The following is a 12,904-nucleotide window of genomic DNA, read 5'->3' as shown; positions in this document are numbered from 1 at the left end:
ATGGTGCGGCAGGAGAGCCTCTCCCTTCACACCATGCTCCCTCCCACTGCCGGGGCACACTGGGGGGAGGGGAGGCTGGGCTCCCCCCCTCTCACAGGGGCAGGTACCTCCTCCTGGGGGTGGGGAAAGGGGCTATTTTCTACGGCTCCTCCTCCCCCAGTGAGGTCTGTCTTTGCTGGGATGCTGAGTTTGAGCTCATAGGGAGAAGGGGGGTTTGCAGGATGAGGGTGTTGAGGGCCTATATCAGAATTGGGAAATACTAGGGTGAGGCCAGGCTAGTCTGGGGTATCTCCTAAGTGCTCACACCTCTCCATCAATGGTCTACAGGGACTCTCATCTCTTCACTGTCCCCTGGACATGCTGTATCTCTCCCACCTGCTACCCGTACCTCGGATTCACCACTCCCACTGCAGCATTTGCCACACGCTCAGCTCCATTTCTCTGATTTTCCTACTCCAGTCCCACACCTGGAGCACTGCTCCTGTTTGTTCTTCCTGCTTAGAACTTGAGCCACCTGTCAAGTCCCCAGACTGGTTTCGCCTCCTCCAGAAAGCCTTCCCTGACTACCTGACCCACAGTGACTGAGCTCCCTGAGAGGTGGACAGTTACCGCATGAGCCCCCATCCTGTGATGGCCTTGTGAACTGCAGACGCTCGCTCCAACTGAATCTCCAGTCCATTTATCTTTCTCCTGCCTTTAAATGGCTCCCTATCTCTTTTTAACTGTGTGTGTGTGTGTGTGTGTGTGTGTGTGTGTGTGTGTGTCCTAAATCCACTCAACCCCTCTTTGAACATGGCAAAATGTAAAGTAGAAATAAATACTGCCCTTGACGGCACCTTCATCTCCTGAACCACACCGTGAGCTCCCCAAACTCTGACCATTTCTTCCCTGTCTCCTGCTTTTTCCACTAACTTTGAATACACAGGACCAGGCACACAGTGGGGAGCTGTACGTCGCCTTCAAAAGTCACAGATTCACTGAGGCTTTCTGCCTCCTACTTCCGCTCGCCTATCTCCCCCCAGTACCTACCTACCTACATACCTACCGCGTGGTAGATGTAGGCATTGCTGGGGGATGATTAATATCCAAAGTAAGTGCTGTTTCTGGCAGCGAGGAGGAGAAGCTGCCCTATGAATATGTCTCCGTGGGATGCGGCCTGGATGGCTGGTGACCCCTTGGAGGGTCAGGGATCCACATATGGTCATTGTGAGTCCTTTTTAGATGGCTGGGGTACTCAATGCTCCCTCCGGCCAGTTAGTGTGCCCCATATGGTAGAGTGTCCTCACTGATGGGCAGCATCGCTATGAGCCTCCTGGATGGTCACTGCCCTCTAGAGATTGTCCTTGTGGTGAGGGCGCCTTATGGATGGTCCAAGGGGCAGTGTGGCCAGACCCCCTGTGGAGAGATACAGACTCAGGGCTCCCTGAATACCCTTCTCAACCTGCTCACCCCTCATCTCTATCTGGACCTAACTTTGCATGCAACCCTGACTCGTTTTGTTCCTGGATGGTCTCTCTCTGCTTGCACCTCAGTTCTCCCTGGTCCCTGAGCGCTTGATGAGGAGTGGAGGTGGCGCCAACCACAGTCTAGCAAGTCAAGGGGCCTGTGGCCAGGAACTGAGGGTGGTTCTCTGGAGTGCATTGCCGGAACTCTGGTCCTTTCTCCCTCCCAGCAGCCTGCATCTAGAAGGCATGGCTGTTGGCACCACACTGATGAATGGGGAGTGAAGCGATACAGAGAGATGGGGGAGGGGGGAGGGGATCCAGAATTAGGAGGTTCTTATTTATAGGGGAAGGCAGGACAGTGGCTGGAGGGACTTAGGAGCAAGCTTCCTAGGTAGAAATTGCAATCTGCCATTGACATCTAGGTATATATTAATATATCAGATGGTGTGTGTGCACGCGTGTGTGTTGTGTCTGATGGAGGTTCAGTAGGTGAGGGACTGGTTGGGGGGACCCCTGTAGGGAAGAAGCAGGGCCCTGGTGCACTCGGTCTGCCGATGCAGAAGGGTGGGAGTATGAGGGTGACTCATTCTCCGGCTGCCCTTTCCCCATCACACTCGAGGGGAGTTGGAGCTCCCGGTCCAGGGAGCACATGTGCTGGGTGGGGGGGTGGAAGGTGGGAGGACAGAGGTATCAAAGCTGGCAAAGACCTGGCCTCTTCCTGTCTCAGACTCCCTCAAGGCACTGCCCTCTCTCTGTATCCAGAGCCAGGCTGCAACGGGGGTAGATGAAAAGGAGAAACTGTTGGATGAAAAGAAATTCAAAAAAAAAAAAAAAAGTAAGTGAAATATTCAAACTGGAAAGTGATATTATAGAAACTGCAGCCCACGGCTCAGTGCATTCAAATTTATTCAAACTCGGCGCCTGACAGTGATGGATGCGGCAGCTTTTCCCACAATATGGAGAAGGCACAGGGGCATTTAGGACTGCAGGTCCCCTCCGGGAGGGTGGGGGTCCACACCACCTCCCATGCCTTGCTCTTCCTAAATGGAAAGCAGGGTTCTGGGTCCTGCCCCTCTGCTTTACCGAGCCCCAGCTGCTTCCTGTACCCCACAGTCCTGGGGCTCCTGGGGGGACCTGGGCATCACCAGCTCAAGTGCTTGGGGTATGGCCCAGGACAGAGGTAGCAGGCCATGGACCAGGGCAATCTCCAATGGCAAGGAAGAGGATAGCCAAGCCTGTCCAGGGGATGACTGGACAAGGGGGTCACCTTTATCAGAGAGCAGAGCACAGTGGTGTAGGTTTGAAGCCAAATAAATAGCATGAACCCAACAACCCCTGAGTGTGCTGAGACCTGAGGGTCTCGGGGATCCTGAGTCAGGGAGCAGTCCAAGCCCCACTTTCCTCTCCAGGCCATATTGGCAGTTGCTCCATGCAGGACAAAAGACAGCCTCTGGGGAAACCTCAAGTCTGGGGGGTTGGTCTGCCCGATGGATAGGTGATAAAGTGTCCCTGAATGCCATGCCGTGGAGTAACCCCTGCACCCAGGAACATCCTCCAGCCTCCACTCCACCAACGCTTCTCCCCACAAGGTTGCCCATGGACTCTTGTCCAATGTCCTGGCCAACAGACCCCACTGCTGATTCCCAGGCCCCGCCCCATGAGAACCCCTGGAATACTGCTCACTCTGGGAAACTCACTCATCTCTCTGCCCCCTTGCCCATCGCATTCTCCTGCTTCTCCCATGTCTCTAACATATCTTCTCTGTCTCTTTTGCTTTCTACATCCTCCCCCCAATATGGCTACAGTGTAAAACTCAAATTCCAGCCCTCCACTCCCTCCTACACTGTCTCAGGAGATCTCATCCACCCCCTGCAAGTGATGGAAACATTGACCTCTAATTCCAATCTTCTCTTGAGATCCAAGCCCACAATCCAGGCAGTGTGGGGCTAATATGTTGAAAAGCATATGTCTCTCCTAAAACTCGTACATCTCTCCTAAAGTCAACAACAACTTGTGACTCCCTTTTTTGTTAGGAGTCACGCACACACCCCATTGACCCTCACAGGAACCTTGGAGTCTCTAGCTCCTCCCCCATCCTCATCTCTATCTTCAATCAGCTTACAAATTCAGAGATACTTCCTGATATCTTTTGCACCCATACTGGCTCACCATCACCACTGGCCCCAGGAAGACCCTTATCACAGCTCTCCTGGATCTCTTCAATTCAACCAATAAACTGTTATGGAGCACCTACCATGCACCAGGTGCGGCATCTTCCTCCGAGTGGGGCTGTCTGCCTTTAAGTTCTGCATCTCATTGTTCTACACACTACTGCCAGATTAACTGTTCTAAAGCCCAGCTCTGATCATGTCACTCCCCTACTCAAAAACCTTCAATGGCTCCCCATCGCCTACTAAATAAAGTACAAAGTCCTTACTCTGATGTTCACGGCCCTTTGTGATCTGGCCCCTACCTACTCCTTCTCCAAACCTTCCCATTACTTTCCTTCACACTCATATTTGGACTCTAAGCAGTTCCCCTGCACATCCCCCACCTAGTGATTTCCCACCTCTGTGCACTGGTTCATGCTCTTCCTCTGCCTGTGATGCTCTCCTTCTGGAATGGCATCACCCTCCAACACCCCAACTCATCTCTGCCCATCAATATTCTAATCCTTTGCAAGACTGGATTCAAGTAAATCTATTTTGAATAGTCCCTGTGAAATGCTTAGCAAGGTGCCTGCTAGCTGTTATTATTGTTCTTTTTACTTTTTTTAATGATTATTCCCCATGATGACCAGAAGTGCTTTCTCTTCCCTGTGAACCTTCTAGTTCTCTCTACGGCTATCCTGGCTCCTATCATAGCTTTCCTGATACTATTATTACTAGTATGTCTGCCCAACAGCTCTCCTGGACTATAAACTTCTTGAGAGCCAGGACTAAGAAACATTCATATGTGTCCTCCTCACCTCTAGGTGAGGGGACTCAGTCAACACTTGTTGAATAAATGAATGAATGAGTGAACAAATGAACCAATACAGCAAAACAAGCTAGGACGTGGCTGTGTGACACAGACTTGGCTCTTCTGAGCCTCCTTTTCTGGACGGTGACCACCTAAGAGTTCCCGGTCATTACTCCCAACCCTCCTGACATGTGTCCAGGTGAGCTGGGACATGCGTGTGCAGGCTGTATGACAGGTGTGTCATTGCTCCAGAGCGAGAGGGGAGTGTGGCAGAGTTCAGCCTTCCCAACTCATCAATCAAAGGGCACTTACTGACAGCTCCTGAGAGCTGGGCTCTGGGCTCTGCTGGGTTTAGGGGGGAATGAGTGGGGGATGAGAGCTACCCTCCGGGGGTTCACAGTCCACTTGCTCCTTCACTCCTCCTGTGACTCTCATGCCACAGGAACTCAAAGGGCTCCATCAGTGGCTGCGGGCAGGGATGGGCACACTGATGTGTGGGGCGAGCCCTTTTCTCCAAGTGACCCTGAAATGCTACATAATCCAGAAATGGCTCTTTTTTCTTTTAAATTCATTTATTTAATTTTTGGCTGCATTGCGTCTTTACTGCTACACACGGGTTTTCTCTAGTTGCTGAGAGTGGGGACTACTCTTCTTTGTGGTGTGCGGGCTTCTCATTGCAGTGGCTTCTCTGGTTGTGGAGCACGGGCTCTAGGTGCACGGGCTTCAGTAGTTGTGGCACACGGGCTTCAGCAGTTGTGACTCGCAGGCTCTAGAGTGCAGGGTCAGTAGTTGTGGCGCACGGGCTGTGTTGCTCCGCAGCATGTGGGATCTTCCCAGACAGGGCTCGAACCGGTGTCCCTGTATTGACAGGCGGATTCTTAACCACTGTGCCACCAGGGAAGCCCCAGAGATGGCTCTTTTATCCTTTTGGTTTAGATCTTACTGCCCTATCCAGACTGGAGCTCCCCTGGGAGGTCTGTTGCCTTCTGCAGAATTCTCCACTACAGAGCTCAGAACCCCACAGATTAAAGCTGCTGAATAGATGGGTGGATGGATGTCGTGAATAGTCAACGAAAGAAATGAGAAAATGAGCAACTAACTAGACGCGTGGATGAACAAAGTGCGGGGCAGATGGACACACTCTCAGCATTTACTGAGCACCTACTAAGTACCAGGCACTGTGCGAAATCGTTCACCTGCACTGACTCATTCAGTCTTCCCGTGGGCCCTGAGAGCAGGAACTATTATGATTCCATTGAGGAAGAGGAAACTGGGGCTCAGGGCTTGAAATAACTTGTGTGAGATCACCCAGCTTGTCAGTGACAGAACCGTGGTTCCCTGCGCTAAACTCTTCACCTCCTTGAGTGACCTCCCTGCCAGGGTCATCGACTCCCTCTCCATCCGTCCAGCCCTTTGGGGCGCGGGGTAGATTAAGCCGACTCTGGGGCAAGAGGTTCACAGATGGGTGGGGAGTATTGTAAAGTCCCTGTCCCATCTCAGGCACTGGTAGGGGACCTCTGGGCTGTGGGTTTTCACTCCTTTTTTGGATCCCCCTTGCGGACAAGGCTAAGTTCAGAAGAGGCACAGCTGAAGAGCCTCTGTTTCCCAAAAGGGGGGTCTTCCCAGCCCTCCCTTCACCCCTCCTTCGTTTGAGAAGGGAGTGACAGCCTCTCCAGAAGGGTCCCCGTGCTGGGGGGCTCCTACCCCGCCGGCCCCCGCCCCTCCCGGCGTGCGTCCCTCCCCTCCCGGCCAGATACAAACAAGCGCGCTAAACTCCGGGAGATTTACAGCGGGCGGCTGGGCGGCGCGGGCCCCCGGCCGCCGGTGAGATATCTCCAAACAGCGCACTAACCACTTTCCATTTTATACCTCACCAGCTTTATAGCATCTTAAGGATTTCTGTGCACGGCTGGCTTCCCGCCCAGGGAAAAAACCCAGCCTTGTAAATAAATACTAAATATATATGAACAGAGACGACAGCCAGAGAAGCGGAGGAGAGGAAGGGGTGGGGGTGGGGGAAGCAGCCCAGGGCCGACCACCGAGGGGAAGGAGTGGGGCAGGGAAATATTGGGGTGTCTGAGGCAAAGGCGACCAGGAAAAAGAAGTTGGCAGGAAGAGTGAGGGAAACTGAGACAGCACCAGAGATGGAGGCAGAGAGAAGCAGAGATGGGGGCTGGATGGAACCTGCCTGCTGTGTGTGTGTGTGTGTGTGTGTGTGTGTGTGTGTGTGTGTGTGACGATTTGTAGGTAGTGTGTGTGTGTGACAGTGGTATGTCATGATGTGCTCCAAGGAAAGAATTTGTGTGTGTGTGCAGGTGTGTGTTTGGGGTATGTGGAGTGGGTAGGACTGTGCCAGGCGAGTACTGAGGCCTCGGTGGGTGAGTGGGCGGAATGTCTGTGGTGTGGGCAGGGTGGGGGGTGGATTAGGACACCTTGGGGGGTGAGGAGGCAGGTGAGTTCTGAGAATGTACGCAGCTTTGGGGCTCAGTTGTGGAGGGCTGAGCGAGGCATATGTGATCAGATGCATCTGGGTATCTTGGGGTGGGTGAGGGTCTCGGGGAGGAGAGCAATGGGCTCAGGTAAGGCAGGACAGGCCTTCAAAGGAGTATGTGTTGGACCAGAAAGCAAGTGTCCATTTGTACGCTGGGGCCTGTCATGGATGAGTTCTGAGGTGCTACCGGGTGGTCACCCCACCTCCTCCCTATCCCCCCTCCCTGAGTCTTTCTAGAGGTCTGGGACCTTCTCTGCAACCGCCGCTAGGGAGAGGGTCCCCTGTGCCGACTGAAGCCCCCATGCCACCCCAGTCCCCCGCTCTCAGGTCTCTGGACAGGAGCCAGGGTCTAATTGGGGGGCAGGAGGAACCCTCCTCTCCCCTCTCAGGGGACCCAGCCATCCCTTCTCCTTCCCCCCTTGTCTTCGATATTAAGTATTCAAACCTCATTTACATCCTTATTTTTCAATTTGCTGCCACAGTAGTTTAATTTATTCGATATAATTTCTTTTTCTGAGGGGACATTAATCATTGCCCTGTGCTTTGGGGCGCCTGTGGGATCTCCGCATGTGTATGTATGTGCGCGTATGCATCTGTGTGAGTTGGGGGGGGGCGCTGCGTGTGTCTGTGAGTGTGCGCCTGCATCTGTGTGTGTCTGTGCCCATGCATACTTGTGTCTGTGTGTAAGTGAGATGCGAGTTTGTCCAGTATGTGAGTACGTGTGTGTGTATGATAGCGTGGGCCTTTGTGAGAGGGTTTTATGAGTGAGAGAGTTGGGGTGGTGAGTACGTGTGGGAGGGATCAGGTCCTCTTCTTCAGAACCCGCCTGGCCCTTCCCAGGATGTCAGCAAGGAGGGGAAGTGGGCAGAGCAATTGGGAGACAGGAGACCCAGGTCACACCAGCTCTGGGCTTCCTGGAGCTGAACAGCTGGGTTCAAGGACTGTCTCCATCCTGGGGCACCCTCAAGGTGGGGTCCTTCCAGTGCCCTCTGCCAGTTCTCCTTTCCTGAGAGTGTGTGCTGGACAGTGATAGGTGTAGTGTTCTAGAATCCATGGTCTCTCAAGAAAGAGAGAGGCTGTGAGGGGGTGGGGGGAGACAGACACAGAGCAGAGCAAGGCCGGCCGTGGCAGGGGAGGAAAGAAAGAGGGGCAAGAGACCTGGAGGATGATGGAGAGAGGAGCGGGAGAGAGGGAGAAGTGAGCAAGCCGGCAGCGTCTCAGCCCATAAAGTCCCTGGAATGGGAGGAAGAGGCGAGAGAGACTGCATCAGCTCAGGCCCAGTCATGGCTCAGTGCAGAGTTGGGCTGGGAGGTGTGCACAAGGTTAGGGCTGGTTTTCTTCCAGGAGCTGAGATGAGTGAAGTCATTTGGGGGAGGCTTGTTTGGAGAAAAGAGACAAGAAGAAAGGGTAAGTGGGAGGGAAGAAGAGAGAAAACCCCTCCTGGGAATAGAATTCAGGGGAATGACTCCAAGGAATATTTCTGGGGATATTCAAGGGATTAGAGGGAGGAAGCTCTCCAATGCTGGCTTCCCTCGCCACTCTCAGCACATCTAGGCAAATCCATGGCTTCCTGAGACCCTCTTTTGGCCTCTAGCCCCAGAAGCCCTCAGTTTTCCTTCTCTGGCACATTCTTGGAGTCTCCTTTTTCCCCACAGGTGGGGCCGGTGGGGGCGGGGAATGGGCCAGGAATTGATGGAGAATCACACTGTAGGCTGGGCAATGTGCTGGGATTGCACCTGTGATTCCCACTTATTCTTCCTAACAACTCCTCGAGGTAGGGATCTGTCTCCCCACTTCAGAGTGGAGGAAGGGAGAGGTCAGGGCTTGCCCAAAGTCAAGCGGAAGTGCAGAGCCAGGATTTAGGTCACATCTGCCTGAGGCCATGTGCTGAGGTTTCCCCACTCCCCTCTGTTGCCTTCTAAGGTCATATCTACCCCACCCCTCCTGTCTTTGCCCTCACACATGTACAATATACACTCACACAGAGCAAGATCTGGGACCCAAGGCTGAAGTCGGGGGGCCTTTTGGGGCAGGAGTCAAGAGGCTGGGGGAGATGGGCTGCAGCTGTTCTCTTCTCCCAGCTTCCCCCCACTGTGAGAACACTGAGGTCCTCCCAGGGGCACTCCCAGGGCTCCTTTGGACCCTTTCTTCCTTCTCACCCAGGGCTCAGAGGCCGGTTAAGAACCCCTTCTGGAAGATAGAGGCCAAACCCATTCAGGCTCAGGGACTGGCTGTCTCTGCCCTGGAGCATGGTTTCTGTTCCTAAGACCTGGGTCAGTTTTAAGCCCAGTTTCAAACAGCTATTACTTGCCCATTTTGGCCATCCAAATAGTGGCTTCAGGCCTACGGTTTAGGGGGAGGAGCTTCTTTTTCTAAAATTTTGAAAATGAAAATCTGAAAAATGGCCAGAAATTGGAACTCATGGGACCTCAGCATCTGAGCCTCCAAACACCTGACTCTCTTGAGGTCAACAGATTTAAATATTCTAATACCAAATACATGTGAATGTGAAGGTCCCCCATCATCCAAGCATTTGTGTGCATAGGTCACCGAGCTCCTGGGGGCTGATGATTGAGCATGTAGGGTTGGAAATCTGAGATGGAGGGGAGTCCTCGCCATTCTAGCATCATCTCTTCAGGCCTCCCTCTGTCTTCCTTGAGCCCTCCTGAGTGTCTTCAGTTCTCTCGACCTAGAGAGGTCACTCTTTGCCCCTCACCCTCCAGGAATTTGGCTCAGTCCTCGCACCCGGGTTCCCGGCATGGATGTGTCACACAGAAACCATCGCCCACTCGGGTCAGATGCTAACTGGGTGATTGCCACAGGGTGTCTCTGGGCATGTGGGGACGGGGCAAGGGGACAGGCCTGGGGCCGAGGAGAAGGTAGCGCATTCATTTGAATAATGGGCAAAATCAAATTAATTCTACATTAAATAGTTGTGAATAAAGGGTTGAAGTCAGCAGTTTCAAACTTGTTTTCCTTAATTACTTTCCGTGTTTAATGTCATTAAGAAGATTAAAAATTCATTAACAAGAGTACTAAAGTGGCAAATCAGGAAAGTGATCACTCCAGGTTAGAAACTCCGCTGAGGCCGCACAGTGAATCTTCTGCAGGGGGGCATGGGTGGGAGTTTGGGGCCCATGAGGGCTGGAGACAGACACACATTCACACACTGGTACACAGCAACAACATCAACACACGTCCATAATAACAGTGTGCGCGCATACACACACACACACACGCTCAGACACTTTCCACTCATCTATACCCAGGATTTCTGTGATCATGGAGAGGCCATGTATTAGGGTCTACAGCTAATCAGCCCCCTAACCTCATAAACCCCTCTCCTAAGAGGGAAAATTAAAGATCAAACTTCTGTGACAGGCAGTACATGGCCACAGGAATCAGTGTCAGCTGTGTCTGAGTTCACTTTCTTGTCTCCTAGGCATCTCTCTGTCTCTCCCTGTCTCCATTCTCCTCCCCTCCCACACTAAAGGGCTCTCTCAGGGCAAACCCGATCAGTTTCCTGGGAGGAGCTGCTGTCTTTGAGGCTTAATTATCCTGGAAAAGGATCCCTTTTGTCTCCTCAGCTTGTAGAAGGTGGGGGGGGGGGGTGGCTGGAGGGTGGGGAGGGGTCAGTTTTCCTCTAGGGTGAGGGAGCAGGGAAACAAAGGGGAACCTAGTCAATGGGATAAGGCAGAAACAGCTGGGGAAATGGGACCCAAGTGTCCTGGTGTTTAGACCAGATCCTGACCCCAACTCCCCATCTCTAACACTTCATCCTCTCGTTCTGCCTTTTTTCTCCATCTTGTTGGCTGACCTCCTTCCTCCCAAATTTCAGACTTACCCTCCTTTCACCATGAAAGGCCCTCCCTGTGGCTCTCACAGTCTCTCCAATTGCATTTCTATCTTATTCTCTAGGCCCTGAACTCAGGGATAGGTTCCTGCGGGGGTCTAGGTCAATTTGGGTGCACCTGTGCCTTTGTGGCTAAGTGTCTGGGTGGCCGTGTTGGTGAGTGTGTGTGTGTGTGTGTGTGTGTGTGAGTATGTATCTGAGCTGCTGTGTGTGTCTGGCTGTGTGAGAAAACCATAACCTCAGCTGGAAAATGCCATGTTAATCATAAACAAATGCAACAAGATAAGCCTTCGAGTTTCCATTAGAGTGAACCCTCTCATTTTACAGATGCAAAAATCAAACTCTAAGACAATGAAGTGCCGCTCCTAGGAATAAACTCGAGAGATGAAAACATAGGTCCACACAGAAACTTATACAAGAATGTTCATAGAAGCATTATTCATAACAGCCAAAAAGTAGAAACGATCCAAATTTCCAACAGACGAATGCATAAATAAATGTGGTACTACATCCATACAGTGGAATATTTGTCCATAAAAAGGAATGAAGTACGGATTCATGATACGACATGAATGAATACTGAAAACATTATGTTAAGTGAAAGAAATCAGTCCCCAAAAGCCATGCGTTGTATGATTCCCTTTATAGGAAATGTCCAGAATAAGCAATTATACACAGAAAGAAAGTAGATTAGGGGTTGTTTAGAGCTGGGGGGTGGGGAAGGGGTGTTGGGGGAAGAGAGGGTGTGGGGGGAAAAGAGGACTGACTGCTAGTGGGTATAGGGTTTGGGGGTATAATTCAACTGTTCTAAAACATCTTATGATGATAGTTGCACAACCCTGTGAATATACTAAAAACCATGACTTGTACAATTTAAATAGATGAATTATATCTCGATAAAGCTCTTATTTTAAAAAAAGATGAAAAAAAGTTTTTTAATTAAAAAAAGATGATATATCTTGCTCAAGGTCTCCCAACAAGTGGGAGGTGGTGCTGGTACGAGAACTTGGTCCCTTGACTCTAAGCTCAGTGCTCCTCCCACAGGCCCTACAAGGCCTCAGAATACTTACTATGGAGACCTGAAGGCCAAGTCCTACCTGCGTCAGGGGGTCCACGTAGCATCCTGGCTTTTCTGTAGGGTTGTCCAGTTCCTGTCTGTGATGGTGTGTCTTGTTATATGTATGCATGCATAGATGTGGTCTCCCAGCTCTGGGTGTCTTGGCAAGCGTGGCTCCGCACATCTGTATCTAGGCCCAGGGACCTCTCCATCCAAACAGTGCTCTCTGTGCCCATGCACCTCTGCTCGCAGGCTGGGTCTCTGAGTTCATCCACATCTGTAGGTATATCTGGATGTGCCCATGTGTCTGAGTGTCAGCACACATGTCTGGGTCCAGGAGGCCGTGGGACTTCATGGGAGTCAGTGTTCATACGTTTCTGCCTGTGTAGTGTGCCTAGGGTGTCCATGGGTTTCTTAATGTGTCAGCTTATAAGTCTGGGTTTCTGCACCTTCACCTCTGGGTCTCTGCCTGAGCAAAGTGTTGGTGGGTCTCTGCACTTGCCAGTCTGCATGTTGGTATCCCACTGTCCACACCGGTCCATCCTGGGAGCCTGCATTCAAGTAGCAGGGACCTGTGGGCCTGTCCATCTGAGTCTGTGTGTCTGAACCCCTCCTCCAGGCACCAGCCCCAGAAGGCACCTGCCTCCCCACCCCGGCCTCTGACAGCCGTGGAGAGAGTGTCACAGTAAATTCATGGCCACCCGGCTGGGAAACAGGCGGCTGCAATGAAAAGGAAGCGTGGATTTGCATATTGAATTAAAATTAAGAGCTAATTATGCAAATAAATTATGACATTTGGCAGGAGAATTTGCTTCAAGATCATTTATTACGTTCTTTTTATAACAGTGTGAGCATTTAACGGTCAAAGACAATATTTTAAGGGGAAATTAACGCAAGATTATTAACCTAAAAACAATTCCACGTTAATGAGATGGTGAACTGGTCCCCCACACACCTGGGCAGGTCTATGCCTAGGCTGGGAAGGCCTTTTTCTCCTCCTCTCCCTCCTTCCCCCAGTCTGCAGCGGGGGCAGACTGGGAGGGCACCTGGGAAGGGAGGGGGAGCCTTGGGGTTTGCGGTCCTTTGATGGGGAGGTC

General features: G+C 51.8%; 1 protein-coding gene across 1 annotated transcript in view; it reads left to right on the top strand.

The window, feature by feature from the left end:
• HIF1AN (hypoxia inducible factor 1 subunit alpha inhibitor) overlaps positions 1-12,601 on the top strand; it is an 85,780-nt gene extending 73,179 nt beyond the window's left edge. Inside the window, exon 10 of the mRNA XM_060034244.1 lies at positions 12,427-12,601. The gene's annotated coding sequence lies outside the window, so the exon portion shown is untranslated. The remainder of the gene's footprint in view (positions 1-12,426) is intronic.
• The last annotated feature ends 303 nt before the right edge of the window (positions 12,602-12,904 follow it).

This window comes from Delphinus delphis, chromosome 16, assembly GCF_949987515.2.
Source record: "Delphinus delphis chromosome 16, mDelDel1.2, whole genome shotgun sequence".
NCBI lineage: Eukaryota > Metazoa > Chordata > Mammalia > Artiodactyla > Delphinidae > Delphinus > Delphinus delphis.
The sequence above is the reverse complement of the archived record's forward strand: the minus strand, read 5'-3'. Positions and strand labels throughout refer to the sequence as shown.